The 27,039-nt window shown below is 47.8% G+C and overlaps 1 protein-coding gene across 3 annotated transcripts in view; it reads left to right on the forward strand.

The window, feature by feature from the left end:
• The window catches only part of ELMO2 (engulfment and cell motility 2), a 1,054,165-nt gene that overhangs the window by 42,077 nt on the left and 985,049 nt on the right, over positions 1-27,039 (forward strand). Inside the window, exon 1 of one of the 3 annotated variants that reach the window (XM_069651203.1) lies at positions 12,843-12,926. The exons of 1 other annotated variant lie outside the window; for it this stretch is intronic. The gene's annotated coding sequence lies outside the window, so the exon portion shown is untranslated. Of the gene's footprint in view, positions 1-12,842; positions 12,927-27,039 lie in introns of those variants that run through there. One more of the 3 variants, XM_069651199.1, reaches the window with a different exon arrangement.

The following is a 27,039-nucleotide window of genomic DNA, read 5'->3' on the forward strand; positions in this document are numbered from 1 at the left end:
ATGTGGGTTGGGGAGTGTGATGGCGTGTGTGCATTTTGGAACTGCCACTCATGTGTAACTGTCATGTGTGTATCATACCATTGTACAGAGCCCTGATGCCTGTGTTCTGTCTCTCCCTGTCTGCAGTGTCAACTGATGAAGAGGGCAGAGACGGTGCTGTCGAGCACAGAGGCAGGGATCCCACCGCCAGCCGGAGAGGCAAGGCCCAGCTCCCCTCCCAGGTTGCCATCTCGTCGGGGAGTGAGGAGTCTGGTGCCGCCTCTGTGGCCGCAGCTGCCAGGGGTAGGTCCAAGAGGCGGAGGTCGGAGGTGGACTCCTCGGCAGCAGAAGGGGCAGCTGAGACCCCACAGGGGCCTATGGAGAAAGATGGCACGGAGTCATCCAGGTTGGTGGGGGGTTTGGTTGAGGAGGAGGCCGTATATGTCACACACACAGGGCCTGGAGGGGGGATTCCACTGGTGCCAGTGGTGCAGTCCAGGGCCAGGGACAGGAGGCAGCACAGGCCACCGCGGAGGTGCCTGTGTGTAATCCTGTCCCCGATCCTGTGACTGCATCATCCCGCACCAGCAGGGATACCTTCGTCCAGATCTGTTTTCAGGGAGGGGATAGCCGCACAACAACTGGCCTTCCTCTCCCTGTGGACGTGGCAATCCGGGACCCGCTTGAGCCTGTCCTGGGTGGGGTGGCGTTGCGTGTTTGTGACATTCGGGATGACGTGCAGGGTTCTCGTGAGGACAGTGCACGTCATTTAGAATGTCTCGAAGACTGCGTCAACCTACTAGGCGGGGTCACCAGTGCTGGGTTCCTCCGTGTGCTGGAGCTTCTACCGACCCCCTCCTCAATGAACCTCCTATGCGCCAGTCGTCCTCCGTGCCAACTTCCTGCCCAAGTGTCACCTGGGCGCCCTGTGGAGCTGCCCCTGACCCAGCGGCCAGGCTGGTGGAGGGCACATCCCTGCCACAGTCGGGAGTCAGAGGTCTAGCAGGGGTGGCCACCCCAACAACTGGACCCCAGCGGGAGGATGACGTGCAGGCAACAACAGGCAGGGCACATGCACGGCAGCAGCAGGCTCAAGGTGGGAGCGATGATGGCTCGGGGCCTACAACATCAGAGGGGCAGGCATCAGCCGGAGGGCAGGAGGACCATGGATTGGGAGTGTCTTCCGTTTGGGAGCGGTTGGGCCAGCGGATAGATGCGGAGCAGCGGCGGGCGGAAGAGGCACAGCTCACAATGGTCAGGGGTCGGAGAACTCCATGCGCAGGGCGCTGAGGCGGGCCGAGTGCCTCGAGGCAATTCGCAGGCAGTTGGAGGTGAGCTTGGCATCGTCCCTGCGAAACTTCATGGCCATGGAACAGGCCCGCCTCCAGGACATAGACCAGGAGTTCGATGATGTCCTGGCCCGGGAAATCGAAAAGTGAGCCGTAGGACTTGCCCGCCGCCATTGTATATAGTTTGTAGTTTTAGGTTTCATTTTTGTTTTGCATTGATTTGGGGCGCTTGGACTATGCCCCACCTTTTTGTATATAGTTATTTATTAGGTATTTTTTTTATAGGTTTCATTTCATTTGTTGGGCTCATGGCTCATGGACCCTGGATTTATTTGTTGTACATAGTTGAACAGTGGATTTATCTTATTTTTTTCTCACCATGGAGCAATGGATTTTACTATTTTCGTTTCTTTTGGATTTGCTTTGGTGGCCAGAGACTTTGGACAAAATGTAATTTGGATTATTTTGAATTGAGACTTCGTTCATTTTTTTCTGTTTGGGACATGCTGCATTTCATTTCTTGTTTGAAATATTTTATGTTTTCATTTCATTACCTTCATTTTATGTATAATACATATTGGTTTATTACTTCGATGTGTGGTATTCTCTCGGTTTCATGCATGTCACAATGTGGGTTTTCGAAATCACTGGCACCCATTGTGTGTGTGTGAGATGGACATGTGTTGATGTACATACTTGACATTTGGGTTGTGTCATGTAATTGGCATTTCTTTGTGGGGTGGATGGAATACTTGATTGGGTCTTCAGAGTGGGGTGGCGTGCAGTGGGATTTTGGTGGACATGAGGCCCATGATTGTGGATCTTGATGACGTGTTGGGGGGACATGAGTCGGGGGCTGCTGGCAGGTGCCCGTCAATGCTGGGTGGGTGGAGGTGCAGGGGACATGAGTCGGGGCCTGCCCGTCAATGCTGGGTGGGTGGGGGTTCAGGGGGACATGAGTCAGGGCCTGCTGGCAGGTGCCCGTCAATTCTGGGTGGGGCGGGTGCAGGGGGACATGAGTCGGGGCCTGCTGGCAGGTGCCCGTCAATGCTGGGTGGGTAGGGGTGCAGGGGGACATGTGTCGGGGCCTGCTGGCAGGTGCCGGTCAATGCTGGGTGGGTGGGGGTGCAGGGGGACATGAGTCGGGGCCTGCCCGTCAATGCTGGGTGGGTGGGGATGCAGGGGGACATGAGTCGGGGCCTGCTGGCAGGTGCCCGTCAATGCTGGGTGGGTGGGGGTGCAGGCGGACATGAGTCGGGGCCTGCTGGCAGGTGCCGTCAATGCTGGGTGGGTGGGGGTGCAGGGGGCCATGAGTCGGGCCTGCCCGTCAATGCTGGGTGGGTGAGGGTGCAGGGGGACATGAGTCGGGGCCTGCTGGCAGGTGCCCGTCAATGCTGGGTGGGTGAGGGTGCAGGGGGACATGAGTCGGGGCCTGCCCGTCAATGCTGGGTGGGTGGGGGTGCTGGGGGACATGAGTCGGGGCCTGTCCATCAATGCTGGATGGGTGGGGGTGCAGGGGGACATGTGTCAGTGCTCACTAGTGCATGGTGACATGTGGGCTGGCTGGGGGGCATGCCCAGGGTGGATGGGCTTCCTGTGGGTCATGGCCAGGGTGGATAAGCTGCCTGTGGGACATGGCCAGGGGTGCAGGGTAAGCCCCTGTGGTGTGGCCTGCCTGCAGGGCCTGGGGAGGGTGTAGAGGGCACACCTGGGAGGACCCACACTGCCAATTTGCGTGTGGTACTCCCCGCGCACCCCTCAGAATACACATACCCGGCTCAGCCACAGAATTCACGTGTGAAACTCCCCGCATACCCCTAAGAATACACGTACCCCGCTCTCCAAGCGAAATCGCGTGTGAAAATCGCTGCGCACCACTCAAAATACACGTGCCCCGATCTCCAAATGAAATTGCGTGTGAAACTTCCCATGCAACCCTCAGAATACATGTACCCCGCTCTCCAAGCGAAATCGCGTGTGAAACTCCCCGCGCACCCCTCAGAATACACGTACCCTGCTCAGCCAGCGAATTCGCATGTGAAACTCCCCCTGCACCCCTCAGAATACACGTACCCCGCTCTCCAAGCGAAATCGCGTGTAAAAATCCCTGCACACCCCTCAAAATACACGTACCCCAATCTCCAAACAAAATCATGTGTGATACTCCCCGCGCAACATTCAGAATACACGTACCCCGCTCTTCAAGCGAAATCGCGTGTGAAAATCCCAGCGCACCCCTCAGAATACACGTACCTCGATCTCCAGGCGAAATCGCGTGTGATACTCCCCGCGCACCCCTCAGAACACACGTACCCCACTCTCGAAGCGGAATCGCGTGTGAAAATCCCCACGCACCCCTCAGAATACACGTACCCCGATCTCCAAGCGAAATCGCGTGTGATACTCCCCGCGCACCCCTCAGAATACATGTACGCTGCTCAGACAGCGAAATCGTGTGTGGAACTCCTGTTACAATCGTTCGTCCTGCTCTCCCCGATACTAGTGCAAATCCAGCTCCCTCGCACCGTCTCAGGCATTCCACGCACTTGGCACTCGGACACAAATAACCCACAAAGCCAGAAGTGGGGTTGTAAAAGTGCTGTAATGTTAACACACACACCAGGCTCTGGAGGGCTGCATCGACTCTGCCCCCTCCCAGGCCTGGCTCATACTTATGTACAATGCAAAGCTACATATTAATCTCCTCCCATTAGCCGTACGTATTCATAACAATAGTTCATTTCGCCGAAGAAAAGGCAATCAAGTACATTTCGTAACTTCAGATTGTCTTTGCAAGTCAGGCTCTTATCAACCTTGGGACTTGAGCCAGCAGCATCCGAACTGTGTACATTCTCGAAGGGAGGGCTGTTCATGCCCGTCTCTGCGAGGCCTGCGGCATTCCACAGCTAGCTGGGCTGGTTGTGCTCTGGTGGTTCTCTGCGACATCTGCTTTCATGGCTGTTAGATGTTTAGGCCAGTCCTTATGTCAAATCATTAGGCCAGTGTTCCTGCTTCAGATGTGATGTATCTCGAACCAAAAGAAAGTGCAGAATCAGAAATGTACCACGTAACATGTGCCCACTTTTTTTTCATCTCTTCTTATTTTATCTATCAATCACTAACGAAAACCCTTGCACTACTTCTACATAAGCACATTGTAATAAAACTATTCTTACTCAATAAAGAAGCAGAAAAATAACCAAAAAACATTACCAAACTAAGACAGCTTATTTATGTCTTTACTCATCTAAAGCCCTTCACTGTACTGTATTGCATAAACACTGCCACCTATTAACCTCAGCCATAATCTACAGTGCATCTAAAACAAACATAACTACATGTCCCGCCCTTTCTAGCTCTGAGCATCCCTGTCACTCTCACATTCAGCAACACCACATACATGTGCCTGTCATGTTTGTTTGCACTGTCCAAGTCAAACTCTCCCTTACTTTCCAATAGATAGTAACCCTCTAGTACCTCCCATTCCCTAGGTGCACCTGCAGTCAGTGTCAGCAGCCACTTGTCAGTGCTTGTCATATTTTTCCCAAGTAGCATCTTCCATGGTGAATACCTGGTCGCTTAAAACTCTCTCAGCAGTCCATGGAGAACAAATGACAGCCAGTCTTGCCACTGTGTGTCTTTCTCATCCATCTGTTTGAACTGCTCCTTCTTGGGCACCTCTTTCTGTTTGTTCTTCCATTGAGCCACACAAATGTCCATGTGCTCCTGCCACTCATCTTTTGCTGTGGGCCCCCAGGCCCTCTCTGTCGGGCACTGAAATGCATTGTCTTGCCCTTTCTCTGCATTGAGAAGCTGAATCATTAGTTCATCCTCTGCTTTCCAAATACCCAGGAGGCGCTCACATTTCCTTTGATCCTGCTTCTTGCTCTTCTGTAAGATAATCTCCACCACTTCAAGCTGTGGCCCCTCCATCAAATGACACTCCTTATCTTCTATGGATGCCATTAGCTCTGGCTGTGGATCATTGTCAGGTGCCACGGGCCACTCTCGCTCAGATGCAGTTACCATCTTTCTTCCCAGATGCAGCACCACTGATTGTGCTTCACCATGCTTTGCTCTTTCCCCCCCAAACACTATTAAGTGACGCTGACACTGACCACCAACTTCATATGTGGGCCTGTCAATGTGCTTCTCTGGTGCACATGCCCTGAAAGCGTCTTGTTGTGATTTGACATTCTCTGGCATGTATTCGCTTGACACTACACCTTTCACTATCATCTTGTTCAATTCCTTGTCTAAGGTGCACACTGCACAGTCACCTGTCCTTCTGAAATTCAGTTTATTTATTGCCCCTTTGTCTGGACATGCCTTCCCCCATTTTGTCAGGACCCCGTTTGCCAAATAAGTGATTGCATCTCTCTCTTCCAAAATGTCCTCCCTCCGGTATCTTCCCCCACTTCCTTCCCTTTCTCGGAAATACATAGAGCCATCCCCACAGCGTTGTGCGTCATCCACCCCAACCCCCAAAGGCACTGGTGCTGGCACCTCACATTCCTGCCCCTCTTTGTGTCCTCTCTCCTCCCCCTCCTTTACTAACACTGTTTTTTTCATTTTCAGCCATGCGTCATCAGCTGCATTCAGAATGTCTGCCCACCCCTTGGCGGATCTTAACCTTTCCTCCACATTCCCTTCAACCACCCTTTGTAACTGATGTTCGTGGGCAGCCCCAAACTCCTTCTTCCTTTGTACCGACTGGGGGATCACATCCCAATTGTGCAACATGCTCTTCAGCCTTTCCAGCACAGCCCTTGCCCCCGACTTATATGACAGATCTTCACCCGCCTCTTGCCTTGTCAGTGGACCGGCATCTGCCATGTTGCCACTGAAACTGTATTCTGTAATCTGTATTCTTTAATCTCTTTTATTCCTCTTTTATTCCTCTTTTTATTCCTCTTTTACTCAACCTTCAGACAGACCTCCCACTCTGTGCCCTCTACAGCATCGACCCTACACCCACTCTCCACGCCCCGGTGCTCTGACTGTATTACAGGTGCCTAAGAATGCTCTGCCCTATCTTTGTATTATTCCTAGAGTCCCTGAAGACTCCAAATTCCACTACCGCAACATGCAACAGGGTCCGCGAAAATGTTTTCACTTACCCGTTGTATTGCTGTTATCTCTGTGCACTTGATGAACAGAAGAGCTCCCGGGTTTCGGCACCATATGTTACAATCGTTCGTCCTGCTCTCCCCGATACTAGTGCAAATCCAGCTCCCTCGCACCGTCTCAGGCATTCCACGCACTTGGCACTCGGACACAAATAACCCACAAAGCCAGAAGTGGGGTTGTAAAAGTGCTGTAATGTTAACACACACACCAGGCTCTGGAGGGCTGCATCGACTCTGCCCCCTCCCAGGCCTGGCTCATACTTATGTACAATGCAAAGCTACATATTAATCTCCTCCCATTAGCCGTACGTATTCATAACAATAGTTCATTTCGCCGAAGAAAAGGCAATCAAGTACATTTCGTAACTTCAGATTGTCTTTGCAAGTCAGGCTCTTATCAACCTTGGGACTTGAGCCAGCAGCATCCGAACTGTGTACATTCTCGAAGGGAGGGCTGTTCATGCCCGTCTCTGCGAGGCCTGCGGCATTCCACAGCTAGCTGGGCTGGTTGTGCTCTGGTGGTTCTCTGCGACATCTGCTTTCATGGCTGTTAGATGTTTAGGCCAGTCCTTATGTCAAATCATTAGGCCAGTGTTCCTGCTTCAGATGTGATGTATCTCGAACCAAAAGAAAGTGCAGAATCAGAAATGTACCACGTAACAACTCCCTGCACACCTGTCACGCTCACCTGATTCCCACGGAGGCGCAGGTCTGGCTTCGAGTGCTGATGCTTCTTCAATGGTGAAGCGCAGGACTCTGAAGATGGACAGGAAGGGCCCCTCTACTCTGGCTTTTCTGGCTCGCAGGAATATTCCCGTGCGTGAAAAGGGAGTATTACCTACTGACGGAATAATGCTCAAGCCTCCCACTCCCTTCCAACCCTCCACGATACCCTTCCACGATTCCCCGTGAAGTCTCACCTTAGGGTCTGGAAGGATGAGTTCTCCATCCTGCTTCTGATGCAGGGGCGCGTTGAAACCCAGTTACTTCACTGGATTGAGGTTTGATGGGAGTTCAAAATAAGCTTGACTATTCAGGTGAGGCGCTGTAAGAGTTCTGTTGCAAGTTCAAAAGTTCAAGCTTAATAATAATGTTCATTGTCTTATTGCAGCAAGCGCTAATGCTTATGTCTTTTTCCCCTTAGGGGCCGGGGTTCGGAATGCCGGAGATATGGCGCCGACCCGAAGTGAAACGTGCAGTTCCAGTAAATGACAGGTAAGTTCTGGATGAGCGTTCGGGTAATGTCTTTGCATTCGCTCATTCAATGTCTTTGTCTTTTTTCCCCATAGGGGCCGGGGTCTGGAATGCCAGGAAGCGGCAGGACCCGAAATGAAATGGGAATGACCCAACAGGTAAGTCTTAGAAGGAAACTGAGCTTTTCCTATTTCCCTTCCTTCTCTCACCTTGTTTTCCTGTCTTTCTCTCTAGGCTCTGGGAAGTGGGTGCGGATCCGGATGATCGCTGCTGAAGATGGAGGCACCCAGGAAAGGTGAGTGAAATGCAGCGCTGCAGCGATCGAAGCGAAATGCTTTTAAAATGATGTCTTCCCTTTCAGGATCGTCGGTGTGATGTCTCCGTGATGCAGCTTTAGCAGGTAAGGTCTTCTTTCTCACCAATTCTCTCTTATCTCCCTTTGCAGGCGACCCAGGATGCTGACAGGCGTGGCTGAAGTCCAGATGCAGGAGCTGACACGGTGAGCGTCCAGCTGCGAGGAGCAGAACAACGCGAAGCGTGAGTTGCTGATCGGGCGTGGTTTAAATAGCTTTGGAAGAAGTTCCAGGTATGTATCCTTCCACCGATCAGGTATGTATCCTTCCCCGACCACACCCAGGTAGAAAGTAGTCCCACAGGTAAAGTAGTTCCATTCAGGCCTCAAGAGGGCCTGGATGTAGCAGCATGGTCTGCATCAGGTAAGTGCACATTAAAACACTTGAACACATGTCTAGCTTTATGAGCCTGGCGCCTAAGGCGCCAGGACAGGGGTCCAACATGAGCCTGGCGCCTAAGGCGCCAGGACTGTGTCCAAAGGGCCTCAGCTTGGGCCCGCTGGCACTTCCCTGGGGGGAATGATGCCTCCCTCTGGGGTTGCTGGGTCGGACCTGGCTCCTTGGAGGTAGGCATCATGACAACACCCCTCAGAATACACGTACCCCGCTCAGACAGCAAAATTACGTGTGGAACTCCGGCCGCACCCCAGGATTGCACGCATGCACCCCATCCACCCTCAACATTCCCCACAGGCAGCCCATCACCCCAGTGCATGCCCACTGGCTGCCCACACCACAGGGTGGAGTTTTACACGCGATTTCGCTAGCGCGAGGGGGGTACGTGTATTCTGAGGGGTGAGCAGGGAGTTTTACACGCGATTTCGCTAGTGCGAGAGGGAGACGTGTATTCTGAGGGGTGCACGGGGTGTTTTAGATGCATTTTCGTGGTTGGGGGATGTATGCTGGTCCACTGGCCTTTGCACCATGTACTGGATTTGTGCGCTGTTCATGGCGCACGGGGTGGGGTTGGGGGCGTAACTGGCGCTGCTGCAGGGTCTCTGCGGCACTCTGCATAACGGCTGGTTTTGGATGTTAGAATCCATGAATACGCTGTGCGCTGACATGGGTTTTGGCACACGTGGCTGGCGCAGACTGCCGCACGCGCACACTGTGCGCCACTTGTGTGCCGAATTCTATGAATTACCCTGCTAATTCCTTCTAAATAGTTCTACAACCCCAATGTACCTGGAATAGCAGAGGTCGATGTCGGGTCATCGACGGATCCTTCTTGAGCAGCTCTCTTTAAGGCAGGAGCCACGGATCATCGAGATCCCCCGAGGAAAAAGGGTGAACACTGTAGTTGAGGCAGCAGCTTTGGTTATTGCGCTGCTCGTTGACAATCGGCCGATAACGTCCTGAAAGCGGAGGCATGCGGTGCACGGGGATGACGAGTGTTCGTTGCCACAAGGAGTCAATGAAGAACTTTGACCCAGCAACAACGTTGAGTCGTCAGCGTCTCTGCGGTCTTTGGGTAGCGGGAAGCCCACCAGTGTATTCTCCTCATTCGTCGGCGGCCTTGACTTTCTTCGGCAGGACGAAAGCGGTCGACGAGGATGAGCAAGGGAGTCCTTGGATCGAATGGCTTAGGCAAAGGAGCACTGCGGCTGCGGTCGACGACGGAGGTCGTCGACGGTGATGGACTTCAATGTCCGGGCGCTTCACTTTGTGATTCTGCGGCGGTCCCCGTCTCCGGTTGGCAGCCTTTCGAGGGTCTGACGTCCAGGGAGATTTGGCAAAGATCAGCTGGTGCACGATGGTCCCTTGTAGCTCGGGAAGAGGTCTCCTAGCTAGGTCCTTTCTTGTATCAGTTCCTTGAAGGCACAGCATCTTTCAGATTAACGAAGGACAGCAGCAGTGGTTCTTCTTCTTCCAGTGGGCTTCAAGGTTAAGGATCAGTTTCAACTTCAGCTTCTGAACGATTTCTAGCAGTCAGATGCCCCCAGATATACTGTTCTGTCTCTCATTCACTCTGCTGGGTCACACTCAGGCAAGCAATCACTCAGAAGAGCATTCAGTAGTCAGGCAGCCAATAAGGTTTATGGTGCATTCAGGCGGCCATTCTCCTCCCCCTCAGACATTCACAACAAGGAATGTGTATTGGGACAAGTACCCAGCCATTCAGCACTCCACACTGCATTCATACCAGTTTCGGGCAGGGCTGTCTCAGTCTTTGTGTCACATACCAGAATCTAGACACCCATAACAAGAAGTGCATGATGATCATCCACTCCATTCATCCAGGTCCCACCCCAAAGGTGTAACCCCCAACATACAGTCACTGAGAAGGCTCCAGCCAGTCTGGCCTGGACTTCCCCACAATACCATATATGGAACTTCCACCCAACAGCCAGTCTGGGGGAAGGGACAGAGGCAGGGCTTCCCAGGACTTTGGGGAAAATAAGGTAACAAGCAATATAAAGCAAGAGGCCACAGGGGCCATCTTGTTTCCTATCAGGAATCAACTGATTCCAATGGCAGGGCCTGGATATCCCCAAAATGGTGGATACTCAGAGCACCTGTCAAAGTCAGCATGGAGCTACCACCAGCCCATGCCCTGCTTTGTGGGCCACACACAGGGGCCCAAAAACATACACTAGGGGCACAGGATTGTACACCCACGCATGGGTGCCATAAGGGTATCCCAAGGGTCTGTAAACCAAACCAAAAATAGGAAGAGCTGCACTGCCAGGAGTCCCACATGGACTCCTGGGCAGAAAACAATACAGAACACATATGAAAAAGGACTATAGGACAAGGGCACGGAGGCCCTGTCCCTCCAATGCATTTCCAGCATCACAGCGTCAGACCATCAGAAAAACAAAGGACAGGTGGAACGAGCATAAGAGCAGTATCAGAACCACCAACATTAAGTCACTGGTACCTCACCACTTTAATGAAAGAAGACACAATGTAGCTTAATTAAAAGTGATCATATTGGAAGTAGTTTAGAAAGCACAGAGAGGTGGGAATCATGCGAAACGTATGGACCAAAGGGAGATCTTTTGAATGGAGACACTGAACAGTTTAGCCCCAGATGGGATGAACGAAGAATACAATTTAGAAGCCTTTTTGTGAATGCATCATATAGTGGTGTCATGTGACTGAGAAACCTATACATTCTCTGACTCGATGTAAGAAAAATGCATCACAAGACATTAATATAACAACAGTGAATTGTATAGAAGTCACACAATTATCAGAATTATTGTGAATAACAGATTGTGAGCATGGCTTTGAGGATAAGCACATGGATGATTGTTTTTGATTATCTATTAGGGTCTTAACCTATTTAACATATTGACATTCCATGAAACAGAACTCCTCGCTTGACTAGTTATATTACCTTATAGATACAGAATCCACCTATACGATAAGGAATGTATCTAGACATTACTGACACTCAATCTAGGCTATTGTATTGAAAACGGTATTTGCACCTCCTCGGACCCGCCTTTTTGCAATAACACCCTATCACACCACCATACAGGTTCCCCATGCGACGGCCATGAACTCACCACTGGAGATACAACACGTTCAGCATAAATGTAGCATTTATGAGACATAAAGGGCCTCATCATGAATTTGGCGGTAACCCTTAAATGCGGCGGTAGCGCTATTACCGCCACATTTTAGGGTCCAGCAGTTCATGGCCTTGGCAGATTTCCCCCCAGCTCTGAGCTGGGGGAAAACCCACTGCAAATTTGCCGATTTTCGGTGCTATTACCGGTAATAGCGGAAATTTTCCCCATTGGGCCAAATGGAGAATGAGGAATTCCCGAATGGGCCCAATGGGGAATGGGCACTAACCGTTCCGCCAAACCCGTGATCCGGCGCTAATAGCATACTTGCCAACCCTACCGATTTAGGCAGTAGGATACCGCTTTTTAAGCAGTCCTACCGCCTAACGATTTATTGGCAACAAATACCGATGTTTTTTTTGTAATTTTTTTTTTAGCCATACCAGCTCGGGGGAGTCATTCAAGGGCTCCCCCGAGCTTGCGTAGCGGGAGAAGGCGCGGCATGCAGGCTTTTGGCGTAAAAGGCGCCCACAGCGACAGGCTAAATGCGCCCCTCCGCCGTGGGTGCCTTTGACAAAAGGCACCATTAGCCCCACCACGCCAGCTTGGGGGAGTCTTTCAAGGGCTCCCCCGAGCTGGCTTGGTGGCAGAAGGTGTGGCAGGCGCCTCATTGTTATTGAATGCACCCGCGGTGGCGGGCTCATTCAATGACAATGGGCTGCTGACACGCCCTATTCCTATCATTACCTCCTCGCCTGCCTATTTTTCAAACTTTAAGATTCCTACAGATTTTTGGTCACAGAATGTTGGCATGTATGCATCCAAGAGTAGGTCCTCCAGTTATGTTTGTCTTTGCATTCTGGGGCGTGTAGTCCTGAATTTAAAACGATGAAAGCAAAACCCCAAGTCACAGACTGTAGAGAATAAAAGTAGAGATGGCCTACTCAGTCCCAGCTCGTTTGTGAAAAGTTGAGATAGATGAATCCAAAACCACATAAACCTTTCTTGCATTTGTATTCTGTGACTTGTAGTTTTATATTTCAAATGGGAAGGGAGCCGTCAAGTTCCAAAATGCGAACCATGCCCCTCGATGAGCTACACACACACACACAGACATGGCACAATTTCACCGGTCTACGATCTAATTTATTTTTTAATACGCCTAATTATTCAGCGTTATTTTCTAGAGTGCATTGTGGGCAACGTATTGAAGTGCGCTCTATGCCTTTAAAAAATCCAACGAAGCGTGAGGGCTTTTCCAGACCTACTGTTGACAGCCATTGTATCCAGTGAGCATTGAAAGATACGAATGCCCCCCCCCTTTTTAGGTGAATGATCGACGGGATAACCAATCGAAGGCCAGGAGAGTGTTTCGAAACGAGGCTGAGGCGTGCCTTCGCGACGGGACCAAAACCGGCTAGATTGCAAGAGGATGAGAAAAGTGGTGCCGGAGCTGGAGGATCGGTGAGCAGGGTAGTGGGAACGGGTGCGATGAGCGAGGCGTCTAAGGCTCTTAGAGGCAGGATTATAAACGGGTTATGGGGGAGGGGATGTGGATGCATAGGTCAAAGGAGATGGGTAGAGCCGTAGAGGAGGGGATCTGAGTGGGAGGGAGCGAGGGAGGATGGGAGAGGGGCAGTGTGTGAGTGTGAATTATATATAGGTTCAGAGGAGGCGGTTAAAGAGGTTGTGGGAAGAATGATGGACTACCAAAACTGGGGATGAAATAGGGCATAATCTGACCGCAGGGTGGTGATGCTTAATGAAACTGAGACAAGAGGGTCTAGGAATTGAAAGTGGGGTTGCGGAATAGACGGTGGCTGTGTAGGGGGTTTGGAGGAGGAGTAGAAGGTGGGGGGAAGGAGTGGATGCTATGGAAGGGGAACGGTGGTGAAGAGGCGGGGGTGGAGTATAGGGATGGATTATTCTGGGAGAGAATTGAATGTGAGTAGTTGGAGTAACTGGGTAGGAAACCAGTGTGGGGGGCCTGGAGGAGTAGTAGAAGGTGGGATGAAGGAGTGAATGCTATGGAAGGGGAACGGTGGTGAAGGGGGTGCGGGGGTTAGGGATGGATTCTTCTGGGAGAGAAGTGAGTGTGAGTAGTTGGATTCACGGCAAATGAGCGAGATCTGGAGGATGCAGAGTAGTTTACCCATACCATTTGAAAGGGCCCATACTAGTCACGAAAAAGGAAAGGGGGGTGGAGTTACGGGTCCAAGGTTGGAAAGTGGTTTCTGACTGAAATAACATGAATAAGTGTAACCTTGATGCCAATAGAATCGCGCTTTATTTTCACGAATAAAGATCCACTATTTGTTTGGTATATACATGTTTGTGTATTCGTTGGGCATTATTTAGAGACCAGCAGCACCTGATTTGATAGTATGTGGTGTACATACTTATGGTGACCAGACAACCTGTTACCCTGTCACGAGAGTTTTTATGTTTTAAAAACCCTGTCCCTGTTTTGGGGAGAGTGACAGTCCTGTGTGTTTTTTTTTTTTTTTTTTTTTTTTTTTTTTTTTTTTTTTTTCTCTTTTTTTTTCTTTAATCACAAACTATTATCAACTGTACAACCAGTATTGGATGTTAAGAATGTTGTCATTTTAAGATGGGTTCGAACCCCTAACGCCTTATGCATTAACTGCTTGCACCACAGAAGCTGAGAGGAAGGTACATACCAAGATATGTAATGTCAAACAGCAAAATCACCTTTTGTTATTAATAGTTAAATGTTTTTTTCAGTGTTTATAGTTAAGATGCTCAACATTTTGACAATAAATACCAATAACAGTCACGTTCATTGAATTATGTATTTTAATGTTAAATTTGTACAATCAGTATCATGCTTAAGTGCCTTTATCAACACTTCAAGCTGCTCAATCTTTATACATATACTGTGGGAATAGGGTAAGGGAAGGTCTGGGAGAGGGGAGGTACGGGAGGGATTGGGGTGCAAGTCAATCTTTTATGTTGTTGGCTGTCCCGGTTTTTTGTCTTGAAAATCTGGTCACCCTATATAGACTCAACAAAGGGTTCACCGTCTGGCCCTGGTCGGGTCCTCTTGTAGGAATAACGCTGGCATTTTGGGAGTCTCGTATTGTGACAGGCTATTGCGATATTCCCTCTTTTCTATTGTCGGGCAAGTGTCCTTAAATAGCTTTTGCATGTTTTGTTCCTCATTTCGCCTTGGGACGTCAGTTATTAATTGGATTTTCTGTAAAGTAGCGCTTTCTTATGTCTTCAGATTTAATGCAGTCAGAGTAGGTTTCATTTTAGATGAGGTCTGTGTTGCTAATTGTTACTTTCTTCCTCAGTTTCCAGGTCTGCCTGTTTCAATCACTGAGTCTATGAACTGGGCAGTATTTACTCGTTAATGGCTTAGTTTCAGTCTGCTGCTCTAGGCCCAAATAAGCGCATGTCCCCCTCCAGCTCTACGCTACCTCTGCCAGACTTTGCACCTTCACCAGATTCCGTCCCTTCAACAAACTCTGTCCGCGCTGTCCAAATGCCCTTCACACCTATCCAACACTGCTCTCTGGGAGCATATCTCACAAGTTCTGAAAAAACTTCATTGGCTTCCAATCATCCAACGGATTAAGTTTAAAAAACTAACAAATAGCACATAAATGTTTACATGGCAGTGCACCAGAATATCTGGAAGATCGCCTTAGATGGCAGAAACCAACTTGAGATTTGCGCTCAGGCTCTCAACATCTTAGGCTTTTCAAACGTACCCGGGCAGGTGGCAAATCATTCCAGGTTTTGGTGCCGACACTGTGGAATTCTCTTCCCATTGCTATATGTTTTCACCTCTTCCTTCTACCTTTCAGGAAAAGGTTGAAAACACTTATAAAATATGATTTATTTTTTTTACTTACATTTGTTTCTTAATTAAATGCTGACCGACTCCCTCTGCACCCAATCTTTTGCTTTGGTCTTCTCCCGACTATGCTACTCATTGTCCCTGCCTGTTAGGATGCCTTGGTATTCTGCTTTGGCACCCATGGGCTTTCGCGCATACTAAATAAACGTATTTTGTCCCTCATTTTGCCTCCATAACATTATAAGGATGTTTTTAAGATTGCCGGGATTAGAAAGTTATTGCTTCCACTATTAATTCAAGCCTGTCTTTTATGTTAGTTGAAAGAGTGTTTTCGGATCTCTGCTGCCCAGGATTTTGAGAAGGCAGTGTGTTCTACATTTGAGTGTATTTAAAATATAATTAATGTAAAGATTACTTATAAACATCAGTTATGCATTGTGCGACCTACTTTGCAGTAGGTTCTCCTAGTAGTACTGAGCATGCAGCAAAATGTCATTAAAGACATATGATAAACCCAGCAGGGATGCCATTTACATGCTTAGCACGGAGCAGCTTCTGTAAAGATGGCTGAATGGATACCTTTTCGGGACACCTTTACAGCTGTGAAACAGTGTGTACCTTTGGCCCACAGTTTCTGTTCTTGCCCTTCTATGGCTTTGGGTATCCTTTCACAGGTTTCTTGATGCACTTGCGCATTTGGATTTTCTTGTCACCATTTTAACTTCTCTATGATCTATTTCATTTTTTCATCTTTTGTGCGTCCACAGACCTCTGAAATGTGGGGAGGGCAATGAGTGCTTCCATATGAGCATCATTTTATTGTTACCTGGGGTGAACTCTGTTTAATATTGTAAAATGATGCATCATTTTTAACCTTTTCTTTTCTGAAGGGGAAACAATCATTTTTGCAATGGTTTAAAAATGAATCTCATGTATTTGAATATAAAAGTGATTGCTTAACACAGCGTTGTGTGTATTGATTAGAAAGAACTCCTAAAATAATGTGAATTGGCACCAATAAAACCAATGAGGTTTTGTCAGTTTTGCATATTAAAGAGCATTTTTGGAAGAGAAGAATGACCAAAGAGCTTTATGTCTGTGAGAGTTGTAAATATATATTTCACGGCCCGCGTTTGTGTAGTTATGGTTAAGTTGCTAAACTCATAGGAAGAGCACTTTTTCGGCGGCTTATAACTTTGCTCCCCTGGCTGAATCCCCACCAAACTTTGCAAAGAAAGTATATGGTCAGCTCTGGATTCTTTTGCAAAATTGGGTGAGGTTTTGTGCAGAGTCAAACTTTTATGAGGGATCCCAATTTTTTCTTCTTCCAAAGACTGTCTGGGGAAAAATTTGGCGCATGTCTACAGGCCAAACGGCTGGACGGATTTTCATCAAATTTGCGGCAGGAGCGGGGGCTTGGGTCAGAAAGCGTGCTTTTGTGTGTTTGGTGGCAATCCGACCAGTACTTTTGTTGCAAAGAACTGAAATGCACGTCCCCAAAAATTTGTGATATCAGGGTCTGCTCCACGGACCCACTTCCCTGTTCGCTGCGTGGACAGAAGTGTAATTGGCTCGTGGTAATGCGTGAGGTCTGAGAAGTTTGGACGTGGCTGGTGGTTGGCTGGAGGGAGTGGGAAGTAGTTCATGTGTCATATGTAGGCAAGTACTTAGTGTGGTGATTGGAGGCAGCTGTCGTAACGGCCCCATAGCTTGTGCCACAACCTGTTTGCAGCGACCTCTTTTCGTAGTGAGTGGTGGCAGGTCCATTGCAGAAGGGGAGTGAATTGCACATGACATAGGTTGGGTGGAGGCTGTGCGCTGCAGATGGAATGCAGTAGTTGGGCACATGGTGGCATGCATTGGTGATTGAAGGTGCGGTGGGTCTGTGGAAGGATTAGACCATTGGGTGCATGGCTGAAGGCCGTAGGGTGTAGGGAATGCACTCGAGCATAGGGCTGCAACATACCCACCGCAGGAACGCATGTTTGACTCTGCATTCGGTAGAGGGTGGTGCTTGCATAGTGTGGTGTGTGCAGATTGGTTGTAGTAGGGCCAGTGTTGCAAACAGAATGTGGGTAGGTTGGCAGTGACACAGTACTTTGTGAATGGCAGTGGGTACGCCCATAGTATGTGATTGAAGGTGCACAGGGATGCAGGGAGGGTGTTTTGCTTGTACATCATGGTAACTTGCAGTTAGTTGCTGCATAGCTCAATGGCGGTGCGCTGTGGTTGGAGATGCTGCAGTGAAAAGTCATGCAGTTTGGGCACAGGGTGCAGTGTTCGCATACTGTCAGTATGGTAGAGGGTATGGTTGAAGGGCAGCTTATATGTGCTTGAATAGTGTGCTGTATGCACAATGCTTGCAGTATGGGCAATGTTGGCAGTGACACAATACTTTGAGTGGAAGTGGGTAAGACAATAGTATGTGAATGAAGGTGTAATGTTTATACATTATGGTAACTGTTGCATGTAATGCTGTGCATGCCCATTGCAGTGTGGAGGTTGGTTAGGAGTGCTGGTGCCAGTGGTGCGTATGTGCATAGTGGTAGTTGGTGACATGCTGATATACATGGTTGCATTATAGTGCGGGGAATGTGTGCAAGGAGCACACCCACTGGAGCAATGCAGGTTTGACAGTGCATGAGGCACAGGGTGGTGATCTTTGGAGAATTGGCGTGGAGCACATTGTCGGCGTGCTACAGCACCATAAGTGAGTTGCAAAGTGTGTATTTTGCATTCCATGGTTGTGGTGATAGTTAGAACATGCAACAGTATTTGGTGTGTGGCAGGAGATGGTGCAGTGAGAAGTTGTGTAGTGTGGCCACAGGGTGCAGTGTGTACGTAATTTGAGTATGGAAGTGGGTATGGTTAAGTGCAATTTATATGTGGTTGGGTACTCTGCTGTTTGCAGATTTATTGAAGTAGGACCAATGTTGTGAAGCTGTTGTGCATAGGTTGCCAGTGACACAATACTTTGTGAATGCATGCTATCTATACATGGCGTTGTTGTATGTTTCTGCGTAAATGCATAGTGGCTTCTCAAAAAGTTACTATTCTGTCGATCATCTCTGGCTTTATGCTAACATCGGATAAATCCTTTGTAAAATTATGGATTGACTTCTGTTTAGAAGCTCTTGCGGCCGCAAGCATACCAATAGCCTTGTTAATATCTAATCCAACAAAGGCAAAAAATCTTTTATACCAACTAGACTGGATTAAGACCTTAGAGAAATGCCAAAAATACCGCCAACCATGTAAGTATCGATTCTGGCCCAAACCGGTAAAAAGTCCAGAGTCTTATCTACTAAAATTTCCATCAGTAGCATTAAGATCAGGAATAATGAGGGCACGATTTGATCTATGGCCCACTCATCAAGTACAAGTGAGACGCAATTTGAGACCTCGAGCACTTATGTCATGCAGATTCTGTAAAGATTCCACCACGATTGAATCCCTTGAACACTTGGTCTGCAATTGTGCCCAATTATCTATCTTAAGATCAAAACATTTTTCAAAGGTGATGAGTACGTTAACAATCATTGCCTATGACATGGCTGGTCTTTTTTATTGTGTTCTAACTATTACTCTGTCAAGGTGGCCTTAAGTAATTTTTTGATGGCCATAAACTGGGACATTTCTATCTGAGAGGCGGTTTCAATCTCAAGCAGCGACCGACTTAAAGAAGGGTAACTGTTTGCTAAGTCATCTACCAGATAAACTGTGTTTTATGAATGTTCTAATTGTGATGTAATAGCTACCTGAGGGGTGTAGACTGACTGATATGTACCAATATGTCTTTTGTGATGTTAAAGCAATAATACTACTGTCGCTGTTTGAGTTTGTACATCCTAAATGAATTTTAAATGGAAATGTTTGTTGGGTTTTAAAATGTTTGAATTTTGTATATTGAAAAGTTGTTTTTAACAACTAAATCAATTAAAAAAAAAAAAAAACTTTGTGAATGGCAGTGCGTAGGGGTGGTGCAGGCTGTGGTATGTTTGTGGATTCTGCTAAGTGTGACACGTTTTTGTGAATGGATGTTTTATGGTGTAGGGGACTTGGGTAGACGTGCCGCTACGTATGTTACTTTTGTGGCCACATGGTCCCTTGCTTGGATGTATAGTGTTGTGGTGGGTGTGGAAAAGGGCTGCAATGTTTTGTGCATGGCCAAAGGGTGTGCTGGGTGCGTTTTAGGATCTTTGTGGATGCTGCAATTGTGCATTCTTTAGCAGAGGTTTCTGGTGGTTGGGCTTTGCAATCAAACGGAACGTGTACTGAGTGTGTGTAATGGTAAATATGGATTGGTGTATAGAAATGTCAGTGTGCAATGCAGAGGTTTTGTATGCGATTGCTGCATGCGCGTTTTAAAACTTAACAGCACCCAGTGGGGGAGTGCTGCAAAAAGTGACCGTGCAAAGGGAAGTATTGTCTGAGCTTTACTGGGCCGTGGCCCTCACTGTAGATGGGGAAGACGCATGTGCACATCCTGCCACCATGAGCAGGGTGGAAAGGGAAATGGAATTAAGGGAAATGGGCAATTAGGAGTTTAGGGCGTGGTTCACAGAAAGGGGCGGTACCATTTCATCCCAAAACTGTGTTGTGAGGGTGGTTGAGATGGAGAGACACACATTGCTTATCCTCTGTGATACCTTTTGTGCGCCATCTGTGCAGGTGTTTTGTGCAGAGGCGTTGCTGGTAATTTCAGGTTGGAAGGAGTGGACGCTTTCTGGGCCTTTCAGGGTGACTGCAGTTTTGGCGAGATGGTTCGACTTTGCAGATATGTGGCACCTGTCACGAACGTTGACTTTGTCGTGGTGCACTATGGAAGTCTACAGTTGGGTTACATGTCGTGTGGACGATGAATCCGTCCCCTGAAGAGGTTGCTGACTGTGGTGATGCGTATTTTTCCTACTGCCAAGGTCGTTTTCTCATGCATAACACCAAGAGGAGTATGGGTCCATGACGGTGTAATTTGTCCACAGCCAGAGGTCGGAAGGTGTGCTATAAACAGAATTATGCATGAGTCTATGCAGACTGCTGGCATGTTATCCACCCACTATGAGATCATGAGGTCACAAAATAAGGAATTGTTCCTTAGAAATGGCATTTATTTGAGCGTCATTGGCAATGCCGTTTTCTTTTACACTGCAAGAAGCATTGACTAGAATGTGGTAAAAATGTGAGGAGAGGCAATCAAACGCATATAAAGAGAAAAAAGTTGCTTGCACGCACGTAAAAAAAACCTTAATACATCTACAATGGAAGACTGAATCCCCTACCCAGTTTGATATTGTTTACCCCCCACCGCCCCTCACTATCACGAAAAGGTAGTGGATTGCGCAGTACTTTCGGGATTACACATGCCACATCCTGGGTGGCTATGTGGATGTATGCAAAAATCGTGCATACTTTCATTGAGCTTTGTAGGGGACGTGCTTTGGAATGGCATGACATTTGTACTGTAAATGTTTAACGGTACATTTCAAGTGTTGTACAAGACTGACAGTGGTGGATGATGGCGGCTTTGATGCGCTTGATGGATGCGTGTGTGCCTATTTATGCACAACCCAAAGAAGTAGAGCTGCAGAGAAGAAAGTGCAGAGGGAAGGACTGCTCCAGCTTTACAGTGGTGCAACCCTCGCGCTACTTTGGGAGGCGCACGTGCCAAAATCTGCCCTTTACACCAACTTGCCCAATTGCCATGGCAGTGTGGGGATTAGCCAATCAGGTAGTGTGGGTGCGGTTAACAGGAAGGGGAGGTGAAACTGTTGTACATTATACTCTGCGTACTGAGGGTGGCTGACATAGCGAAACGCATTGTGTTCGACTGTAGGTGATCCCTTTGTCATAGATCTGCACAACTATGCCCTGCAAAGACACTTTGAAGTCAATTTTGGTTTGGAAGGAGTGGACGTGTTGTGGAATGCTGTGTATGAGTGCAATTTCGCCGATATGCATGTACTTTGCAATGACCTTGCCACTTTTCCAGTAGTAGATGTTATCATCGTCCATTATGGCGGCATGCATATGGGTTACCTGGCTTGCTTAGATTTGTTCCGTAAACTGAGGAGATTGCTGGATGTCGTGAGGAGGCTTTTTCCCACAGCCGAGGTGCTTTTCTCATCCATAATACCACGAAGAGTATGGCCCACTGCTCATGGATGTTCCGAGCCAGACGCAGGAAGGTGTCTCATCAACGGAAGCATGTATACTTTTTTGTCTGCTCGTGGAATGTTCTTCTGCAACAATGACATCATTAGTTGTGAAAATGCAAAGTTTTCCCAAGAAAATGGCATTTTGTTGTCACCCATTGGCAATGCAGTTTTGTTTGCTTGTCTACAGGATGCGGTGAAGAGCTTACTGTACTAATGTGAGCACAAAAGCTAATAAAGACTGAAAGAGTCGCCCCTTACCACAAACTCCCCCCTACCCTGGTTGCAAGTTATTCCCTCATGCCAGCATGCAGCACGAAAGCTACATCTGGGGATTTTGTGGGTGGCAGCCACAAAAATGGAACTGTGGGGATTGTCCAATTAGATGCTTAGGGTGTGCGGCAATATGAAGAGGGACTCCTGCTTCACTAGGGCCTGGCCCTTGATGTACTTGAGGACCCGCACGTGCCACATTCAGTGCTTCTCACCATCCTGGCCCATGGAATTGGGACTGTTGTCCTATTGGGTGGTGCTCAGGGTGTGCATCACAGGAAAGCGCACCAATAGGAAAAAGGACTCCCCCCTGCTTTATTGGGGGTGCAGTCCTCGCGTTACTTGGAGAAAGGCATGTGCCACATTCTGTGCTTCTCAGCATGCTGGCCAATGGGAATGGCACTATGGCTTTTGGCCAATCAGATGCTCGGGTGTAGGTCACAGGAAAGAGCACCAATAGGGGGAAGGAGGAATTCTGCTTCTCCGGGGCACGGCCCTCGCTGTCATTGGGGGGGGGGGGGGGAAGGCACGTGGCACATTTTGCGCTTCTCACCATGGTGGCCAATGGGAATGGGACTATGGCCTTTAGCCTTTATCGGGTGCCCTTGGTGTGCGTCACTGGAAAGGGCGGCATTCACTTTTTCCATTACTTTGTGTACCGCGGCTGGCAAACATGGCAAGATGCACAGTTTTCGTCGTGGGCGATGGCTTTGTGGAAGATCTCTGCGTGTATGCTTGCCAAGAAGACTTGTCTGGCAATTTCGGTTTGGAGGGAGTGGGCGCTTTGTGGTGTAGTGTCGAAGTGTGCTGTTTCGGCAGACTGCTTGTAGAATGTTGAGGCGTGGCGTTTTTGGCAACTGTACATGTTGTGATTGTGCACTTTGGAGCCTTCTTTATGTGTTACATACCTTGTTCCTGTGTGTTCCGTCAACTGAAGATTATGATGAAAGCAGTGCAGTGCATTTTTCCTACTGCCAAGATGCTTTTCTCATGTATACCCCCGAGAATAGTGTGGAAGTATTACAATGATTCCTGTCGCCAGCCAGAGGTCGGAAGGGGTCTCATCAACAGAAGCATGTGTGACTTCTTGAGTGCTGCTGGGATGTTCTCTTGTGAGAATGAGAACATTGGTTCGCAATACATACACCTATTGAAGGCAAATGGCATGTCTATGTCACACAGTGGCAATGAAATGTTGTTTCACAATCTACACACTGCACTGAAGACTCTATTGTAAGAATGTGAGCTGACATTGAAAACACACATTTACGTATGAAAACTGCAAAAAATATTTTTCTAGGGAAGCACCTTTTATAAAAAAAATAAAACTAAAGGTTCTTTTAAGTGCCACCACAACTAACGACGTCTGCTCCCCTGGTTGAAAGTTTCCCCCCCCACCCCCATTCCTGCCCATCACGAATATCACGATAGTTGCAGGGTGGCACGTGTTACATATGCCCCTTCATGACGGCCATAGAAATGTGCCTGCAGAGGCTACGGGTTTGGGCAATAAAGTTTGTGGGTGTGGTGTGTACGGACAGGCTGTGCTACACAGTGTATTTGTTGACAGAAATTCAGAGGGTGCAGTTATGGCTGTGTGTTTCATGAGGAACAGTGTGCGGGTTTTAGGGGATACCGACATACATTGACTGAAAGAGAATGGAAAACACTGTGCAGTGGCTACTCACTTTGCAATCTATCATGTGCATATGTAGTACTATGGAGTAGCTACAATGAATGGCCTGATTTTGGTTTCTCTGTGTGACACTTTGGTGGCACGCAATCATGCCAATATTATTATTGTTCATTGTGCAGGGAAAATTGCACAGCATGTTACAAGAGTTTCAGTGGCGTTTGCGATGAAGGAGGCACTTGCCCAGTTCATGCGTTTGTTTCCGATCTCTTGCATACGCTTCTATTGCATTATGCAGCCACCAATGTGGCAGCGTCATTTTCTATTTGGTCAGTGAATGCAGACAGCGTGGTACATTGCAAAGAAGTGGATTTGTGCCTTTGTTTGACATGTGCCAATGGCATACTTCGCCCATGGGAATATGACGTTTCACAACACGAACACTTTTCCCCAGCTATAACGTTCATCTTACTATGCCTGCCCTCCCGATTTCTGCACACTCCATCTTGGCTTTGGTGCCCTTTTCTTGAAAATAGTGATTTTGCGCACTGACTCTCTTGAAAACGCTCTGCAACACGTAAAGAAACCTCTTTGTACAGCGACCCCCCCCCCTCTTTCTTTACCACACTGCAACGCCTCCCGCCATGCATGCATGCATTTGCAATTCTGTTGTTGATCTGTGAAAGGTGTTTTCTTTATTTACCTTTTCTCCTTTCCAAGTTCATTTTAATGTATTATGGTGTTCTCACACACACCGCAGAAGGAACGGCAGGAAAGGTCTGGTACAGAAGGGGCAGCGCCTTCCTGGATACTATAGGGGACGTGCCGGGAGACAGAATTATTGGGTGCCTCTCGCCTACATAGGCACCAGTCCTTGTAATGCTCCCATAAGGACCGTTCCCATGCACTTCCAAGTACCTTCCCTCTGTACAGTAGCGCTTTGCAGTTCATGCACAATACAATGCCCTTTGCCTGGTGAGGGTCTGCAGCGCTGCATATGGTTTGCAAAGGTTGTTTTACAGCTCTGCTGCCCTACAGGAGTGCCCCTCTTGTTGCCCGCAGCAGATGTGGGAAATGCTGTACATGAAAGTACCCTATGTAATTGTTGGAAGGGCAGTAGCCTGCCCACTGGTCCCTTGTGCTTTCATTTCAGTTGTCACATACAGTACAAACACTTTATGCTACGCCATTAGTGTTAGGGATAGCATTCACGGATATACATACATTGTGGAATACAAGAATGTTCACAACAACGCGAAGCACAGCTTCATTATGTGCAGCAAGAATCCATTTATTCTGTGTGACCCATGCAGCTACATCGCTTTATTAACCACCACTAAGGTTGTTTGCGCTCTGCATATTCTGCTGTTTCCTTACTTGTCTTTACATGCACTAGTATGTGCGTGAGGAAGGTGCACCAGCTTTGCCATTTTGCAGACTTACTACAAACTGTCCCACCTGCAGTTACATGTTTTCTTTAACTGTATGACTGGCAAGCGACCTCTTGATACTTTCCGTCGCACTGCTGAGGGCAGACACAATGCATCTGTTTCACGGGTCATGGAAAGGCAAGCAGCAGATAAATCAAAGTAATGCGACATTTAACATGCCCACGTGACACTGCAGGTTGCTGTTCCTTGTTTACCAGTGGCCGTTAGACAGTTAAGAATACTTTAGCCACACATTGGTAGTTTTGCAGAGCCACCCACGAAGTCGGCAGCAGTACTTTAAATGCGGTAGCCTATTGCATGAATCCGCAGGGCTGGCGTCAGGGGTGGGGTTACCAGCATACAGTGGATGAACTATGCATGGGTCTAGGAATAGAACGGAAACGCGTGAGGTTCCACAACTACTTAAAAGTGCATTCGAAGATGCGGATATGCAGCCACTAATGGCGTCCTAAGGATACTTGCAGTGTGATTGCACATACGCCAACCAGGTGCAGTCTACCTAGGAAACGCCCATATTGCTCATCTGTAGTCATCTCGGCCAGGAGTGTGCGGCACAAGCTTATCATGCACTGTTAACACAAAAAGAGAGCCTACTGACACACTAAACAACATTTACTATGTACATCTGTAATTGGTACGATACACCAACACTATTCGTAAAAGTAAGGGGTAGCACAAATGGATACATACAACAGAAAATTTGCCCTTTCCACACCTTATCATGAGGGCATCCAAGGAATCAGTAACAAACCGTTGTTAACAGGACGTTGTGGTTATGTTGCCGTACCAAATACCTATCCTCTTTACAGAAAACGCTGTGCTAAAGCAGCATTCTGCTTACAGTGCCCTACTAAAAACCTATGAAATTCACTAACAAAAACATTGTTAAAGGGACGTTATGGTTAAGTTGCACTAGCAAAAACCTATGAAATTCAATGGAAAAACCTTGTTACAGGGACGTTCGGTTACAGGTAAAACTGAAAAAAAAGCAGAATTCGACAGCTATGGTAAGCTAAGCAACCCTAACTCGTGCCACCAGTGTGCACTGCAAGGACTAACACCCATGACATCAAAGATGCCATCACAAATCTCATTCATGACATCACATGTGTGGCTCCCTCTGCTTTGTTCACTACCATAAGTAGGGCAGGTGCTTTTCTTGACTAACAGTCGGGAACAAGCAATTCAAAAGGTTCTCTATTTGTGTACGGCACCTTTCTCATATGTTCTTACACAACTTTCTTTATGGTTCACTCACATCATATGATACATATACATATAGGGGAAGAGGAAAGCGTAAAACACAGCACTGGTTTCTGTGCATGAAGATAATCAGTTATGTAATGAACAGTTTCTGATAATACTGCTCCTTTTTTTTAGCTTACTTTAATTCCCTTTTATATGGTCATGTTTGTATGCATTGTGGTGTCTTTATGGTTTCTGTGCAGTAGTGCAATTATGTAGTCATAAAGGCAATGTTAGCTACTTCTTACATGTGTCACAGTTCCCGATATTCTAAAACGAATGCATTCATGGTTTCACTATGTAACATGGAAAGATTTTGAAGGTTACACTTCCATGAGGCATGGTGCAGACAATGGCTACGTTTGCACATGAGTTCCTTCGTGTACAGTGAAGAAGTGTGCAGTACAATGGTGTGTCTAGCAATGCATTCCTCCATGACCTACTTCTCTCATGATAGTTCTTCCAATAATCTTTGATAGCTTTTTGCCACCATTACAATAACAATTCCTTGTGGAGGCTTCCTATTAAAACTAAATGCACATGTGATGTCATGAATGAGATTTGTGATGGCACCTTTGATGTCATGGGTGTAAGTCCTTGCAGTGCACCCTGCTGGCACGAGATATGGTGGCTTAGCTTACCATAACTGTTGAATTTTTTTTTTTTTTCGGTTTTACCTGTAACCATAACATCCCTATAACAACATTTATCGGTTGAATTTCATAGGTTTTTGCTAGTGCGTCTTAACCGTAACGTCCCTTTTTAACAATGTTTTTGTTAGTGAAATATATATATTACTGTGGCCGTGTAGTTATGGTTAAGTTGCTGTTTCCATAGGAAGAGCACTTTTTGGGCAGCTTATAACTCTGCTCCCCCTGGATGAATCCTCACCAAACTTTGCAAAAAAAGTATATGGGGAATTCTGAATATTTTTGCAAGTGTGGAGATGTTTGGGCCAGGGGGGGCAAAGCTATAGGGAGGGGGGGGGGGTCCCAAA

The sequence above is a fragment of the Ambystoma mexicanum genome, chromosome 3p (genome assembly GCF_040938575.1).
Source record: "Ambystoma mexicanum isolate Mex_15411 chromosome 3p, UKY_AmexF1_1, whole genome shotgun sequence".
Lineage (NCBI taxonomy): Eukaryota > Metazoa > Chordata > Amphibia > Caudata > Ambystomatidae > Ambystoma > Ambystoma mexicanum.